Genomic DNA, 18,737 nt, shown 5'->3' on the forward strand with positions numbered 1-18,737 from the left:
GAGAAGGGCTGGTCTTTGCTATGGCATCTTCCTTTCTGAGCGCTCTAGGCATAACATCAGGGTCCTGACACCTGCTCTCCTCATGGCCCCAGGAGCACTTTGTTTCCGGGTGCAGGATGCTTATTCCAAAAAAAATGGGTGGATGGAGCTCTCACTTTTCATGTTGTCAGGCCGGGTGGTGGAAATGATTCCATGCTTCAGCTAGCTTGAAATGAGCGTAAAACTGCAGATCAGAAGCCTCAGCTCCAGAGGGAGCTCCAAACTCTACCTGCTGGTGTCAGAGGCAAGTAACCAGGGTCCTTCTCCATGCTGGAGAGGAGACAATCAGTTGCCCACCCCTGTGTCATTCCATCTTGACTGGTTTCACAGCACCAGGAGGTCCCCGTCCCTGTCCCAGTCTCTAGCTGCCCTCTTCCAGTGCATCTGTGACAGCGGTGCCCAACACAGCATGGGCATTTCTACTCCTGGGGCCAACTTCTGCTTCCCAGCTAAGGATCTCCAGTCCTCTTCTGTGTGTGCAATGGCCACAGAACTGCTCCTGGATAGAGAGGCCCCGATAGAGACCTTTTAATCTGTTGACTCCAAGCTTGATTTTCTTAGTCAGAAGTAGTCAGTCAAACCTCGGGTAAAATCCATGTTAAAAGTACAGCAGTGGAGCACAGAGCACCACACACCACCGGGCACACTAACGTTGAAGCTCGGGTGCAGGTGGTTTGTACTACAGTCCGTGTATCCCTGACTTCTCGTGGTTTCAGTAGGTAATGAGTGCCTACATACCACAGCATAAGCCTGAGCTTTCACAGTGCTGAACTGGACAATGTCCAAATACCATGAAATGTGGGCCATAGGACTGGGAATTAGTTTCAGCTTGTCATGAAGCAAGAAGAAGCACTGTCCATGCTACTGAGGTATGGATTGCTCTCAAGGAAAATATAAAAACCCAACTGAATAATTCAGCTGAAGTACTGGTTACAGATTAAAGAGGGAAGGAAGGAGCTTGGAGGAAAGGTCAGGTGCTGTGGAGGGGAAAAAAAAAAAAAAAAAAAAAGAACAACCACAAAACGTCTAAGATGAAAACTTGGAAACTTTCCTGACAGTGGAGACACTTGAATTACCTCAGAACAAAGGCTGTTGACTTTCCTTATAAGGAGAGAAAGTCTTGTTTAGAAAAAAAAATCACAACTAAAAGCTTGATAAATAATTGTTTTCTCCATTATTAATTTGTTGGAAGTTTTAGAAAACTAAAAAGGTTACTCTGGAGTGAATCAAAGGTTATGTTCTGGTAAAATGAATATATGAAATTCCAGTTATTTCAACTATTTGAGCTATTCTGATTATTTTTTTTTGTCATTAGTCTCCACTACAAAGTTTGAAATTGGAGTAATGAAGTACTTTTTTTTCTTTTTTTTTTTTTTCTTTACGTGTTTTGAGACATCCTTCTCCTCATTTCTTTGTAAACAATTTCTGAGGTAGGGGTGAAATCACAGCTGTCTCCCTGAGAGCCATGTCAGTGGGTTTATGCCCACTTCTTGAGACAGAAGTAATTGGTGAAGTCTGCTTACTCTTGTGCAGGACATGAGAGGAAGTGATCTAAACAGTCCTTCTGGCTTTAAAAGCTGTGGCTACATGAGTAAATCTCACAAATTTTAATATAACATGCAAATAAAAAAGGAGTATGAATTCAAACCATTAATAATGGCTTGAAACTGCTGAGGATAAGTGCTCAAAGTACTTAGGGTCCTTCAAAGGATGATCATTTAAGGAGACCGTTGAGGGCAATTCAGAGCAAGGTTTATATGCTTGGTCCTATGAATGCTGCTGGACAAGGGACAGGCACTGTGAGGGACAATCAGCAACTGGACCTGGAGGAAGGACATGACAGAGACCACTGTTAGCAGGGGAGAGGCATAAGAGGGAAGGTAGGGCAGGATTTCTGCAGGGCAGATCCTGAAGGAGCACATGGGTCTTGCATCTTACATAGGATGAGAAGGACAGCAGGAGAGAGGCTAGCCCTACTGCTGCGTAGATAGACCTCTAAGGGAGAGAGAGGTTTTCTGGATCATCAGGGCTGAAGATTCCAAAGCTTCTAGGGTTCAAGAGAAAATATAAAGGAAGGCTAGATTTTGCTGAAAGTAAAAGTTACACCTGCTCACTATGCTCTGATCTTTTTTTTGAACAGTCAAGGAGGCATATATACAGCTCCCTCTAAATTAATGTGCACTAAACCAAGCCCTGGTCCCCTTTATGCCTTCTAAGTTTAAAGTAACAAAAAAATGCCAGGCAGGAACCAGAGGCTATCACTAGCCTACCACTCACTCTCCTGCTAGTTTTTGATTGCACGCCTAAGATCCCCATCAAATCCACGAGAACATGTGTTTGTGTATCCTGAATATCTGCACATCACTTGTCCCACCAGAACCATAATAAATGTGAACACAAGCTTAGGACTCTCCACAGTGATTTATTAGCTGTTTGAAATTGGGGCAATAAATCACTGGAGACAGAGAGCCAGACTTTTTCCCTAGCATGGATGTAGAGCCACTGCATAAGCAATACTAGAACAGCTCTCTGCAAATGCCATCCATCTAACCTGGTAAATGTGGTATGGAAAGCAAAACTCATGGTACAGTTCTCCAATTACTAAAATGAGCAGAGGCAATTGGAAATGCCTTCTACATGCAAAGGCATGTCTGCAAGGAACTGATAACAGCAGGAAGGAGATGGGGAGGACACATATCAGGACCACAGCAACTCTCAATATACTCAATAGTTTGACCTTATGCAGAACTTTTTGGTACAAAGGACCTCCTGGCTTTTAGTCTGGGTGCTCACAAACATTTATGGGAGGGAACACGCACACAGCTTCGTACTGTAGTGTGGGTTACCTGAATGTGGAGGAAAGCCTGTGCCTAGCTGAAACTGCAAGAGATTTTAGGAGACTGATGCCTTGTGGACTGGCCCAGATGTGCCTGTCAATGCATAGGTATTTGCAGAAGGTCATTTTGCACCCCAAAAAGTTGTCTCCCCTGCTCTGCCAACTCCACTTCTCCAGCAAGTGTCCACCAGCTCTTTGGGTCAGGAACCTGGTATCATTTTTGTATTAATCCAAAGATCTGTCCTTGCTCCCACTACCTATCCGACACCCCTTAATAAATCTCAGGAGAGAGAGTAGGTGTGAAGATAAAAAAACAATCAACCAACCAAACAAAAAAGCTTCCACATTACCCTGCCCAGAAACAATCCCACATGATGTCTTCTACAAAGCTAGCTGCTGCTATTCACTCCGGGGCAGTCCTGCCAAAGTGGCCTGTATCAAGTCTTAGCTTACCAAGGGATGTTTATGTCCTTGGTCCCCTCCTGGACTGTCTTCCTCTCTGTTTCTCTTGTGATTTACTGTGCTTGAAGCTTCAGATGGAGTGGTGGCCAAGGCCAAGCAGGAAGTGCCATTTGATGACTTCCTTGTTGACACCTGCTTGCACTGCCCTGAGTGCTTCGTGCCAACAGCTGATACATTTTCCCAGGCTCAGAGTACGGCCGATCATTTACACTGAGCTTAAAGCACAGATGCCTTTGCAAACCACCTGCAATGAGAACAGTCCTTGACCAAGTAGTGGTATTTGCAATTAGAATATCTGTGCATACCCTGGAACTGCTGAGATGGCATAACAGCCTTCCTCCTGTTTCCTGCAGGTCCTGGAGCCTCAGTGAGCACAAGTACCCCATGTACAATGATTTTCTCTGTGCAGGGTGAGCTCTGGACCAACAAGATTGTCATCTGGGTCAGCCTGTCTCCATCCCACCCTGCCTGTCCCCTTGCGCTGTGCTTTGGGCTGTCATTGCCCTGGAACCTGTACTGTGAGGTTGGAGAAAGTTCTTTTGGGATTCATCTGCCCCTTTCCAGAAACTCTCAAGCAGTTGTCACAATGCATTACAGATAGTCTGTCTCAAATTTGGGAAATTTAACATCTCCAAAATTCTGTGTGGATGCACTTTTGTAAGTTTGCAATGTTAATATTTATTCTTTCCCTTTCCTAGATTTTCTTTAATATCATAATAATACATTTTCTTGTCACATTTTGTTGGAGGTAATATAAAAATATTCTGTCAGCTGATCTGAGTTTCTTTATTCCTGTCAAGAGTATCCAATCAGATAGAGAGAACAATGCCGTTTCCATTTTATTGTCACCATTCCCCCACTACTAAGTCTGTACAGAACCTTTTTCTTGCTTCCAGTGCACCCAGATTTGGATAAGGCTTTTTATTTTAAAGTCACTTTTCCCAGTGGGCTAGATGGGAGGCCAAGGACGTGATACCATTTAACCCCAAATTATCATTTTGGAAAAGAAAAAAATGTTTTGATGGTTAAGGGTGGTGAAAGAGACAGTAAAGAGCGTGAGTGTGAACCTGGAATCAGCAGCATACTGCTTGGAGATCACAATATGCAATATATTTGCACACTTAATCAAGCTGCAAAATTTTAGAGCCTTTACAAGCTTCACAGAAACCTGCCAGGTTTGTAAACTGCTCTGGAGTACTGTCAGGAGAACAGAAGCTCCCGAGAGTGGGGGAAATTGTTCAAGGACGTGGTCACAAGGACGTCCCTCCATGAATTTGCTGACTCTGACCTTCCATGGTGCTTTATCACTTTTGTCTTGGTCTATGCAACACCATTAATGTAGTATTAATGCAACTCCCTTACATGCTGATATTCTTCCACATTGAGGGGAAAAAAGTAAACCATTAACCAAAAGACCCCTAGCATAATTGATAAAATGAAGGATAACTATTATATTATTCAAACACATGCTTTTATTTTTAAGCTTCCTATGTTGGCTTTATAAGTAGATATAATTTATGCTTTGGGTGAATGCCATTTTGCATTTAACTCGTGAGCCTGACACCGTCCTAGGCGGCACTGTGTATGATCTTGAAAAGAAAGTGAACAATGAAAGATTTTCAGATCACACAGAACTACTGAGGTCAATCAAGACCTCAGAAGAATGGGAAAATATCCAGGTGGACCTGCCAAAGTCAGGTGAATGAGTAGATTGGTGTCAGATGAAAAGTAAGATGAATAACCACCAGATTAGGAGGAATAACTGGAACTTTAATATATGTGGCTGGGCAAGGAAAAGCCACGTGTGGTCAGTAATAATAAACCTTAGCTCAAAGCCTGGTGGCAGTCGAAAAGAAGGAAAGAATGTGATGATAAGCTTTATAAAGAATGAGACAGAAAAATGATACTGAAAATATGCTAATATTATTAGATAAATCAAAGCTGGTCTCTCACTGCCTATATGCTGTGCAGTTAGTCACCTTATTTAAGGGGTGGGGGGGGGGGAAGGTAATGATTTCAGAGACAAGCAATGAAGATAAGTGGTCTGAAGAGATATCTGTAAGAAGAGTTGTTGAAAAACCCCTTCCCCACATCTCTCTGATATGTACCACAGTCTCTATTTATCTTTTTTCCCTTTGCCTGCAAGTCATTTTATTCTCCTGCTTTCAATTACTTTGATTAAGCACTTTTGGGGGCTGTGATGTATGAAAGACGATATATAAAGTGCACTGGACCAATGTCGCCCCTTTGGTTCCTGCTTTGCCTTAATTGTACTCATAGCCCTTTGTTTGGTTCTCCACTTATTTCACTTGTCAGGATGTTGGAAAGTGGCCTTTTCTTTGAATTTTTTTTCCAGCTAATTTTAGTTTGTTTTATTACATGCACATTGTCCAAGAAAGTGATTAATAATGCTGCACTGCCTTCATGGCTTGTTGAAAATATTTGGCTGGAACTTTTTTTTGACAAAATAATGAGTCTTTGAGTATATGAAACCTTTTCCAGAACCAGTTGAACCACTATAAAACTTGATTTTTATTTTTTTATTTTTTTTAATAATTTAAAAAGTGTGTGAAAACAATAAATTCACTTTTGGAAACAAAAATATTTTCATATGGAAATACCGTGTTTCTTTATAAAATAAAAATAAATAAAGAGGTATATTCCTTTTTCCACATTGCTGGTGTCTTCTGTGTAAGACTCCACAGAAAGACTTTTGCACTTTATAAATTCAGGAATCACCACTGATTTTTTAATCCAAGCCATTTGCATCTACTTCCAGCTAATACAGCCATGCAACATCAGGTCTTTAGCAACTGCTGCATCCTATGGCACTGTGAATGGATTTCACATGCTGCAAGTGTTGTAGTAATCATCTTCGTCTACCATCTTCGCAATGAATGCTCCTTATCCACGGAGTAGTTTCCAAGTGGCCCTACTGAAAACTTTTAACCTCTAACTTTTAACCCTGTTTGATTCTTTACTTAGGTGTGTATTTAAAATGATATGAAGAACTTCAAAGGTTCACTATCTTTTAAGTCCTAGAAGATACAAATAATCTAGCCCCAGGCACAATGTGGACATGGGGACGTCTTCCTGTGAGCCCAGCATCAAGAGCGGTAGTTTGTGGTTGAATGACTGTGAGGTCTCTGTTCAGTTGTCCACCTGAGATGCCTTAGGGCAGGTGTAACTCCTGGACAGGTCTGGTATGAGACAGGGGGTATGCCAGTCTGCAGCAGCTACTCGAGGCCAGATGTGACAGAGCCACGTATCTCAATGGCTTCAGACATCTGTGTGTGGGAACTGAAATGCACCTTGAAGTGGGATTCAGCTTGCATATTAAAATACGTATCTCCATGTGAGCTGGACAGAGCATACATATGAGCATACAGATGGCAGGCACTGGAGAACAATCTCCCTCATCCCATTCAGGGATCCACTGAGGGTGTGCCGAGCCCTTTTTGTGGTTTCCATCAATTGATTCAGTGACTAGGGACAGGAACCAAGGTAGCTGCGTACAAACACCAATGTACAACTTGCTTAAGTCTGCATTTGAATCTCCTAAGGGAGGTAGAACTTATCATATCTCTGGGGCATTTGATCAGATGCCTGTTTGATCTCATGCAGGTTTTCTCCTACATTGCAATGTATATGTCTGATTTTCTTTCTTTGGCTGTTTGCATATTTAGCTGGAGGGTAACATTGTTCTCTCCATGGTGAATACCTTGTATGAGAGTGGGGAAAAATGTCCAGTGCCAACCTGGTTTGTAAACTTTCTACTCAAAAGTATCCTACATTTGCTCCTGATGATTTTTTTTTTCACTGAAATAAGTCTTTTCATTATTTTCCACCACTGAGTGGCCCAAGGTCACAGAGGGTCAGTAGCGGAAACAGCAGGTTTCATGTAGACATGAACTGATACCTTTTTCTATTAAATTTCAGAAGCTCTGAAAACAGGTTACAAGATTTGTGATCAAACTCAATAAGAAAAGCAGTTTCAAGTGGTGTTACTTCCCTGGTGAGAACCGAAATAAGAAAATGGAGAATGAGGCTGGTATGTGGCTGGCAGAGCACAGATCTGTATTTATTTATGTGTCGCTTAATCTCAGAGGTCAGATTGCTCTCTCTCAGTGTTTCAGTTTGTCTTTCTATATAAATGCAAAGGATGGTGATAGTGGGAAAAAACAATTGCATCATAAATGCTGACCTAGTGTCAGGCACAGTGAAAGTGGTGGCAAAGTTCAGTTATTATTTCCCCTTAGGGCAATTTTGATCTTCAGTGATGTTCATGCCTGGTATCTTGAAGAGATGATCTCTCCTGGCCTGGTTTCAGTGTTGCCTACCCTCAGCTTTTGAACTGGCCTTAGATGTTCCTGTGGAAAAGCTACAGACCTGCCTTGAGTGTTGACTGGGACTTGCCTGTTGCCTATAAGATATGTTGCAGCTGGTTGCTGACTCAGGGAATGCAAAGTATGTCTCATGCTGTGCCCCGAACTCAACCTGCCCTGGGGATTGTTTCCTTCCCACTTGCCTCAGCTCTGGCCTCTTCAATTCTTTAACACAGAGGCATGGAGGGAATGGGTGAGCAGATATGCACACCACTCTTGCAGGCACAAGGAAAGTCACTTAGAAAAAAATCACAGAAAAATACTGAGGTCTTTCAGAGGCCATCAGCTCCACGAGACCATCCTGGCTCCCACTGCTCTCCCTCTTACCGCAACAAGAGCATGCTGAGACCCATGCAGCCCAACACCTCATCTCCGGCAGCAGACAGCATCAGACTTCAAAGAAAGCCTCAAGAACTGCTCAGAAGAGGACAACCTTCTCTCCTTGTTCCAATATCTGTATGAATGCTCCAAACACCTGAACCTGACAGCAGGTTGTGGCCTTGCATGAGCTGGAAGAAGTCCCCTCATCAGCAAACCCTACCCCAGAAGGAGGATTCTGCATTCCATTTAAAAATATTTTTTTACCATCACTGTTTGTTTTCTGCCAGCATACAAGGAGTCTTTGTGGTCCTGGCTCCATTGGCTCCGTACAGGTTTCAGGACAGGAAGATGGCCTGGACGTTACTGAGGGAGTGGAAGCTCTAATGGCAACTCCAGCATAAATGCTCGTGACAAGGTGGGGTTTTCCTGTATTTCTTTCTCCTAACTCCACCGAATCTGGAATGTGACAAATCCAAGCCTAGCCCTGGCCTCTCAACTCAGCCCAGCACAGTCACACCAGTTTCAAGTTGCTCCAAGTTGGTGACACCAAGTGGTGTCACCAGGTCCTGGTGTCCTGGGACACATGCTGCTTGCTTTCGGATGCATTGTCTGAGAAAAAGTAATGTCAATCCAGATTTCATAGCTTCACCTAGACTTGCCTCTAATACCAGACATGCTTAAGGGTGAAAGCAAGTTTACTCTGGCAAAACAAGAGTTTAAATTCCTAATTATGAAATTTGAAAGAAGATTACAAAAGAGAAAATAAAACACAATTCTAGATCATACTAAACAACAGGATTCCTTCTCAGCTCCGGTATCTCTCACCTGAAATCTCTTGGGTGTGTTGAAGCTGTTAGCATGACGGGTATGAATGTGCACATGGCTGAGTGGCTTTGGCTTTTGGAAGGAGATTGGGAGAGACCTGGGTCTAGATTTGAGCTGCCTGACAGCAAAAGCTACAGAGTGTTTTTTTGTTTTTTTTTTTTTTTAAAGGTATTTTTTTTTTTTGACAGGCTGTCATGTCAGTGGGAAATTTCAGCAGGAGCACTGGAGAGGCCAGAGGGGGTATAAGGAGTGAAACGGGTGAAATCCAAGTTTGTACAGTGGTGCTAGGAGGAAGGAGGATAAACAGGAAGAACTTGAAGTCACAGCCAACACAGTGACTGATTTGACATCAAAGGCAGTGAAAGCCCACAAGTCTGGAGCGGTGGCAGGGAGAACAACGGCTTTTTGGGAAGGGCAGATGAAGGGGACAGAAGCACTCTTTGGAAAAGTAATAGCCCATAGACTTGTTCAAAACCCAACAAAAGTTAAAGGCAGGTTTGCATAATGTCTGGATGGAAATTAGAGTAAAATAACAAATGTGCGGTCATAGGAGCCAGTTTGCAGGAACAGAAGTTAATGAGGGGTTTCAGGATGTCTGGGAAGGTAACAGAAACAGCCCGTGCCCTTGTTAGGGCCCCTCATGCACAAAAAAGCTTCAATTATCCTGAACAGCCTCACCTGGGACCCCAGCCATGTGTCCTGGGTCAGACCTTGCCTGAGCTGTGTTGTAGGTGCTCCTGATTTCATCTCTCTCTGGCCTGGTTTCCTGCTGCTCAGACGTGACTCCCTGCTTGGGCCCTGGACCTGATTCATCCCTTCACCTTACCTGGGACTATCAGTGGACCCTGTTATCAGCTGGCTGTGGGACAGCCCTGCTCTTGCTGCTCCCAGACACCCTACACGTCTGTTAGAGAAGCAACCCAGCAGCCACAGATCACCCATTCAATTCCAATGACATCTGAGTTGGCCTAGAATATCAAGCAATGCTTTTAGGTGCCACTAGAAACAGAAACTGATGTCTGATGATATCTCCCAGACCCACAAAGAAGTTTTGGATAACCCATGGCATCTTTCTGATGGCTCTATAGGCCTGTGTGTGGTCGGATGAACTGATCTGTTGGGCTCAGCACTGTACTAAGTGGTAGAACAATGCTGAGAGCTGTCCCCAGGAAGCCAGTCATGCTAACATCAGCCCTTCTTGACTTGTATCCTCTCACCACAAGAGGTGTTCTAGTATCCAGCAGCCCCCGTGCCAGCCCAACCAGTTCTGGCAAATGGCAACTCAGGAGCTATAGGTAGCCTAAATGGGATTAAAGGCAGGCAGAAAGCCTGTAGCTTTTGGAAGAAACTGCTTTAGACACAAAAGACAAAAATCCTGGTGCAGAAGGAAGACAGAAGCAGCAAGATACTTAGTTATCATTATATCATTTATCTCTTTCACAAATGTGAAAGTCAAAAAAAGTTAAGAGAGACAAATCATTAACAAGTAAAGCACATGTTGGTAATGACAGAAACCCTTAGGCTGGGGTGATAGACATTTAGCAGAAAGCAAATGGTCTTCTTTCTTGTTTAGTATCATATCACACAGAGAGAAGAGGTAATTTTGTAGGCTTCAGTATTCAATGCCTTCTTTGCTTCTGCATTCATGAAAGTCCTGCTAACATAATTAATTAGAAGAGGAAAGATGGGTAGATCAGAGCAGGGAAAGAAAAAGCTTGAGCATATCTAGGAAATTGGGTGATTCAGGGCACTGAGACATTGTGAGGTTTAGCACAGAGTGCTGCAGGAGCTAGTCCATGACAGTCTCTGAACCAATTCTCTTCAAGCAGTGATGAAGGATGCTTAAGGGGACCGAAAATGGAAAACACAAAAGTACTACCTCTCAAAGTAGGAAAGGAGGAACTTGGGAGCTGCACACCAGAATAATCTAACTTGTGCAACAGAAGGATGCAAGAACAAATTATTAAATAATCAGTTTAAATGTGCCAAGAGGATAATAAGGTGATAAAGATACACAGACATGGATTTATGAAGAATAAATCCTGTCTAACTACTTTAATGCATTTCTTCCCTTTGGTGGATATGGGGAATGCAATAAATAAAATAAATCTTTGGCAAAGCCTTTGAGAGTTTTCTTTGACAGGAGCAGCAGTTTGATAACCGTTGTCCAGCTCATAGATCTTGTTATAAAGAAGGCAGTGATGAACTGTTTTTCATCTCCCCTGGGGAAAGCAAAATAGAAATCTGATTAATTTGCAATAAAGAGGATTTAGGTTAGATGCTAAGACAAAACACCCTGGTTAAAAAGGATGTGGAGTACCAGAAGAAGCCACACAGGGAGGCTCTGGAGCCTCTATCATCAAAAGGCTCAAGGAATATCTAGTGGGGTTGGTCTTTGAATCCCTTAGGCAGCATCCCTGTAGGGAGTGGTCTATGGGACTCCTTGGCATCTCTTCCCACCTTCTCCTGTTCACACAAAGGCAAGTGCACTGTTGCTGCATTGCAGATGGTATTTCATTCTCCAGCTGCCATTTCAGGCGTATTCCGCTCTCCCATAGATGAAGTTACTTCTGTGCAGATACGTACAGGAACAAGAGCTGATCAGAGCAACTTGTGGGACCTCTTGTCTCAGCTTTTAGGAGCTTATCTTCATTTATCTTGAAGGGGAGCCTGTCATTTTGGTAAGATTCCTTGTAAGGCTGTTTCAGTCCTGGAGAGTCTGGTGATATATACTCAGATGACCCCACTGTCATCCATCACCAAACTCCGTAAATGAGATCAAAATCTCCTGTTTGAGGGCAGGCAGACTTCATGTGCAGGCAGTTTTCAGCCATACCTGTGGTGTAGCTGGCAGATGAGCTACCACCCATGCTACTCTGTGCAACCATTTTAAAGACCACCCATGGGGACAGTCAGGCAAAGGGTGGATGCTTCAACACAGCAGACTTCACTGGGCATAAATACTGCCACTTGTCTCTACATTTAATTGTCCCAAGAGCAGAAAACAGGCTGTTTAAGCAGGTTGTATTTGTATATGTGAAATGGATGGTATCAAGCTGAGCTGTTTGGATAATAATTTTTGTAAGCAGCCACTGGCTAGGATCTTGCAGGTATTCAGTATGACTGTCATATATGCAAGTCCAACTCTCACTACCATGTATTGAACTGTTTAGGAAAACAGCTTTATTTTCTGTGTGTTGCACATTGAAGTGTTTAATGGAAATAATATAACTGGAGACCAGTCACTCTGAGCTAACCCCAGTGTGGCTGGTAGTACAGGACATGCACCTGGTGCACTCTCTCTCCCAGAGGGACAATGCTGTCTTGCTTGTCTGTTCCTTTCCTTTGAAATAGGATTTGAAGGTTGCAGGTTCTGCTTCATCCTGAAAAGCATGTATTGTACATGCTTTTACAGCATCCTGTAAAGTTTGTATTTTCTTATTCTATCAATCTAGCAAAAGATAGGGCCTCTCTCTATCACTTTGTCTCTTTTTAGACAGAGATGCTGTCTTCCTTCCAAAAATGCCAACATTTGTACTAAACACTAGGTATGTGTCTCAAACCATCCCTCTCTCTTTGACTCACATTTAAAGGTCATGTGGTCATATCTTCAGCAAAGAGCTTTGCAACCATCTTGCTGTGACCAAAGATGTAAGACAGGCTACTTGCCCACTGATGCATTGTTGAGTATAACTGCTATGGTTGTATGTCTGTGCTGATCTGTACCCAGCTCTGTCCCAGCAAATACTGTGTCTTCTAGGCAAACAGGTGAAATGCTCGCTCAGACATACAGTGATTTTTCATGATTGTTTTTACAAATTCTTGATCCTAGCTCTGAAAGGAAAAAAATAGGCAGGTAATTCCAGTGGGTGTGTGTAACACAGAGCCAAAAGTGTCCTTCTAATCCTGGAAATAAACTGAGCTTTTCTTCTAAAGGACTCTAGGAAGGCTCCTCTTACCTCCTGTTTTGTCCATGCTTTGTCTTCATCTAGTTATTTTCTTTCATCTTCTTTCACGAAGGCTGTGTTTCTTAATTAATGTAGGCTCTGTTCTGTAATGAAACTGTTACTCTTCAGGGATGCCAAGAAAAGAATAGGAATAGATTTCACTTGGATTTCTGCAGTGAAATATTCTTGTTCCATGTGTTTCCAGGATGCCAATAATATTAATTTCTAGCATTTTCCTGAAGAAGGAAGGAGCTGGGGAGGATCTGTGGACCAGCTCTCTTCACAGAGCAGTGCAAGGAGAAGAGCACCAATTCATGGAGACAGGTTATCTATTTTCCTTCCAGGTACCTTTTTTTTTTTTTTTTTTTCTTTCCCTTTTGTGACAGGTCTAGGAGGTTCTAGACAATTATATAAAACTTTTCATGAATGTTTTATAAAAGACTATTTAATCCCTATCTTGCACCCATGACACAGGAGATGTGGTCATCAGCTGAAATTCTGTCAACAGAGACTGAGCTGACCACTCTGAAGTCGAGATTTGTGTTAAAATGTGGAGTCTTAACTCTCAGCTGCAGGTCTGAGGCACAGTCAGCTTCATCTCTGCTCCAGCACAGCCCTACTCTGGAAAGCATAAAGCAGAGCACCTCCAGGGGAAGATGCTCCAATTGCAAATGTGCATTTTCAGGCTGTGGGCAAGGGGGATCTGTAACAAGGCAGTCAGCTCCTAAAAAGAGGAATCTACCTCTTTGACTCTCAACATCCTCAAGCAAGTCTCAGTCCACAGTCACTGCAGAGCTGTGAACTTCCCTTGCCACCAGGACAGGGTTGGGGAAGGCAGCAGGGCTGGACTGTGCAGCTGTGCTGAGTGGTCCTGGACACCCTGCTGTATGCAGGTGTCCTCTTTTCTTTCCTACGTGACATTCGGTCTGCACTTTTCCACCAGATCATCTGTGTGTACATATGACATCCTTAAAAAATGTTAAGACTACAAGCTATTTCTCTGGTTGGCAATAAAAACAAAGAACTGTTCACTATATCTATTGGCTACTTAAAAACAGGAAATGTTCTTTCCTTAGCACTGCTTTCTAGTAGGGGTTGGTTTGTACTGAGTGCTGTGTCTGTTCTCTTTGCTAACGCAAGTCTTTTTCATGGCACATGCCGTCTCATTTGCATGAAGCATGCAGCATGTCTCAAGGTAACTGATGTAAACAGAAAGAGTAAGTACGGTATGGAGATCAGTGCAGTGTTTTATCTCAGCTGCTGGAAATAATAGCTGCAATGCACAGCTAGTGAGTTAGTTCTCATTTTTTAAAGTTCCTCTGCCAGAAAGCATTCCCTCGTTCAGAGACTTTTCCTCAATGAAAAGCAGAAGAAACTCTCTCTGGGTTCTCTTCTCTTTCTTTTGCTGCAGGCTTTTGCCTTCCACCTTTAGACACATCTGCATGCATGGGTTAGCACTTTCTCTTTGATCACATGCAGCTGTATGTGTATGTGTCCGACTCTTTTAATGCGGAAGTTTGGAAAAAGAGCCCTTGTAAGGATAGTGCTGGTTTGGAAGCTAGTCAAGGGGGACATTTCATCAACAGGCAATAGCTTTTCTGAAAGCAGTGGGAGAGGAATCAATGCATAAGGTTTCTTTTTTCTTTTTTTTTTTTTTTTTAATCATGCTCCTTTTCTGTCTTTCCTGGGAGATTTATGAGCCTCTGAATGTTGGACAAACACCAATAATAGTTACACATTTTCAGCATCTGAATGCTTTGCTTTGCCTGGCTTCATACGGAAAGACAAGTCCAGACAAGGTGGTCCTCCAGAAAATGGTTTATTGGGACAGCATTTTGGCCTGCAGCCATGGCACCTTGGGCAGTGATCTTATCAGACCTCCTAAACAGAGCAGGGTTGGGCCTGTTTGTTACTTCAGTGAAGACCTCCGAGGAGAACCTGGGTGTTGCAAGACATGGTATTGATTGTTCTCTGCATGATGCTTTCCCTGGAGAGGAATGAGCCCATACTGTGGGCTACTGTGCTGCTGAAATGGCACCACTTCAGGGAGATGCAAATCCCAGCTGAACCGAAGATGAAAAGCAGAAGAACAACAAAATCAGATCCGTATTCTCAATGGTATTCAAGGAAGTTGGGGAGGAACTGGCCGTTGATTTCCAAGGAGATCTCAGTAGCTAAATACTGTCTGTTCCTTTGGGAATCACAGTCCAACTGTGTCTTTGAAGTGTACAATTGATTTGGCAAAGATATAGGCAAGGGTTTGCTTGTTTCTTATTTTAGCCAGCTTTGATATGTATGCTGAACTTTACCTTAACTTACAGTCCTCTGGAAGCGCTCTCATTCCATTTTCTGTTGAGTACTGACTTGCCTGGAGGGTTTGATGTGACTTCAGATAACCTTCTACTGAAAACAACCACATCCATAATGATGACACTTTTGGCCTTGACATGACTGTAGCTTTGGACTCCATTAAGGTGCCTAAACATAGACTTCTAGTGCCCTTTGAGACACCTTAGGGAATCTGAGACATCTGCATAGGCTGGCAAATATGACAGTGTCTACAGAAGACCCTTTCTTTTCTTAGCTGGCAGCTGGTGGACAGGTGGGCTGTTCCTAATCTTTGGAGTGGGGCTAGATTCCTGTGCATAGGTTACTGGACTGAACTGCCCTTGCCCATAGTTTGTGCAGCCAGAAGGCAATAACAGAGCTTGAAGTTGAAATTCAGCTCCTAAAGAAGACTACTGAATGTAGGTGTCTGCATCTAAGATTCTGTAGGTGAGCTAGGAGTGTATGGTGTGATTATAGCCAACAGAGCTACTCAGTAAATGAGCTGAGTTCAGTGATGCAGTACACCCTAAAAAGACACCAGCTGATCCGGTGGTTTGCTCTTTAGACTCCACTGACTAAGAGCTCAACTCATTTGCTTGCACATCAGTGGTCAGCATAATTTCAAATGATCTGTATATCCCATCCAGTCTCCAGCTCTCACTGTAGAAGAGCATGGTTACTCAAGGCTCTTATGGCATGCAGCTCCTTGTGGATGCTTGGGATACCTGCAGATGTCTCCTGTCAAAGCTGGTGTCTATGTACAGGAAACTGAGCTGCACTCTGCATGTCCACTGGCTTTAATATAAGCTTAGAGATAGAATGCACATGGGTTCACTGGCTTTTAGGTATCAGAATTGCAGACTGCATCCCACCCCGTTCTGGCCTCCTGCATAATCCAGAACAACCCTCTTTTACTGATGAATCCTGCATTAGTTTTTATAACTTTTGGAACAAGACAAGGCTTTTATAATTTTGGTGTTATTCACAACAGGCTATTCTATTGCTACAATACCAACCATTATCATTAATGCATCTGTATAGACCATCTCCTGGATGAAATGCTAGACAAAAAAATAAGAAGGAAATGAAGCTTATTAGAATGATGTCCAATGTGAATGATCCTATAAGACAGAGATGTTTTTTCCTTACTGTTTTCTTACTGTTTTTTTCTTACTCTTTTTTCCTATTTTGAATGGAAAGATTTTGGGGAGAGGGCTTTTCACACCATGTGAATACACAGGTTTCATTAGCTTGATATGGCCTCAATTGCTGTCATGCAACTAGCAAATACTAATCTTTGCTGTGTGTTTTCCAGCTCACTACATAAAAGACTCAATTGTTGGTTCTTTCTACCACTTCCCTTAGGAGACTACTGCATATTCTGTTTGCTCTCATTTGATGTATAATTCTGGCTGATTATTCTTGATGGTGTTGCGTGACTAATTACCAGTATCATAACTTGTTTTCTAGCACCATAACATTTTTTTTCTATTTCTGTCTTTGCATCCAATAACAAGCCATTATCACCCTAAGAAATTCTGCTATCATTAGAGTATGATATAGTGGGACACAGAAGAAGTTTTTACTAGCTGGTGGTAACATTAGATTTTTTTTTCTCTCACTAAGCACTTTGTCTAAAGCCCATTGTTGTTAACTGGCATCTTTCCATTGGCTTCAGTGAGCTTTACACTGGGCTTAAATCCAAGACTATCAAAAATATTTAGGGATTTAAGTCTCCTTGATTTCAGTGGAACTTATTTACAGACCTGGCCCTAGCTTCTTAAGTACAAGTCATGGGGAAAAAAAGCAAGCAGAAAAACATGGAAGATGTTAATACTACTCTTCAGTATCCTGTTTCAGGGTTCCTTCATCTTCATTCCCGATTTGGGAAGTATCTATCCATGTTTCTTCCTGAGTTTCTTGCAGCATCCTTCTGAGACCTGGGATAGCTAGGAGCAAAGGTGGAACTGAATTTTAAAGTAGAAATTGTCATACAGACAACATGCTTTTTGTAGCCTGCTATCTTTAGCTTGGACACCTTGTATTTTATATATTGCTACAGACGATAAGGTTTAATTTTGTGAATCCTATCAAAAATCAATGCTTGTGAGCCTGTGGTAAGCATAACCAGACTGGAATAAAGATGTTTTGTTGAAGGGGAATTTGTTTAAAGTGTATTTTCATGAATATGAAATTGTTTTTACATTCAGAATGTACCCAAATAATAAGTTTGAAAAAAAAAAAAAGAACAAGACAAACAAACAAACAAAAAACATAAAATAGTGAGGATATATTAATAAAAAATTGATTAACAAATGGATTGGGTACTAAGCCAGTCACTAACAATATTTGGCTGATACAAGACATCTCAAGCTATTGGTGCTCAACATCCACATTTTGTGGGTGGATTGGTAAGACCTAGAGTGTACAGTGAGTTTTCCCAGATCATCAAATGAAATAAAAGAAAGGATACACCTAGAAACTAGCTGTAAGCTCATTGTACTAAGTCTTTCCAGCTTGTGAAGTTTACCTCATAGTAAATTACAACTTATAGTACCTAATGTGTACTGTAGTATTTCTCTGTGGCAATTCTGTTTATTTACAAGGAAGAGGAATATCATTTAATTTCCTAGAAGGCATTTGGAACATATGCTGTGTATGCCTGTATTTCCAGTTAATTTCACTTATCAAAGAGTTCCCTTATTCCTACTTCCATTCAAGGCCATATTTCTAACTGCATCTATTTTCTGTTTATTTTTCTGCCTTTTGTTTTGTTTTGTTTTGTTTTGTTTTTGAGGTTTCTCTTTGCGTATAGATGACTGGGCAAATAATTTCCTAGCTCCTGCATTTTCCAACTGCTTGCAGAAATGTTAGTGATGTTCATATTCCACCATGCAGTCAATTGTTGTGGTTGGCTTTCTCTCCAACTCCCTGGATTGATCTCCATGAGAAGAGGGGCTGATGAGGCCACTGATTTAACTCTGTCTTTGACTGATGATATCAGAGTCATCTTCTGGCCCATCAGGGTGTAAATATGAAAATAAATGAGATAATTTTCTGTGGAGTCTAAGCTATGATCACTAATGTCCAAGTCTCTGCTATCAGGACTCCTGCTTAGAGCCATTGAGGTAATGCTAGACCTTAAAGACAGGCAAGAAATATTCTCTGGAAGTTCAGAAGCAGTAATAATATGAGACTCTGGGCTGAGAGGGTATTTTTTATGTTTTTATATCAAGGCAGATATGAGCATCTTTTACGTTGTCCCTAAAATAACCCTTTATCATGAAGATGCAGCTAGAATAATCATCATGAAAAATGGGGCCACCCTGGGCAGAATTGTGCATTGTATCCTGTGTATTCTGAAGGGATATTTATCTCCTTTACTGTAGGGTCACAAGAAAGTTCAGAACATTTTCCTTATAAAGCAGAAAGCCTTGGTGAAAGCAATTTGGTGATGTGCATTTAAGGGTCAGCAGAGCCCAGTTTTGTGACTTGTGTGGTCACTCTCCTTTCTTACAAGCACTCCATCCCTTTCTTAGTCCAAAGTGTTCTGACCTGCTGGGTGTGGAGAGTTGTGTAATTACATGTCCACGA

This window comes from Cygnus atratus, chromosome 23, assembly GCF_013377495.2.
Source record: "Cygnus atratus isolate AKBS03 ecotype Queensland, Australia chromosome 23, CAtr_DNAZoo_HiC_assembly, whole genome shotgun sequence".
NCBI lineage: Eukaryota > Metazoa > Chordata > Aves > Anseriformes > Anatidae > Cygnus > Cygnus atratus.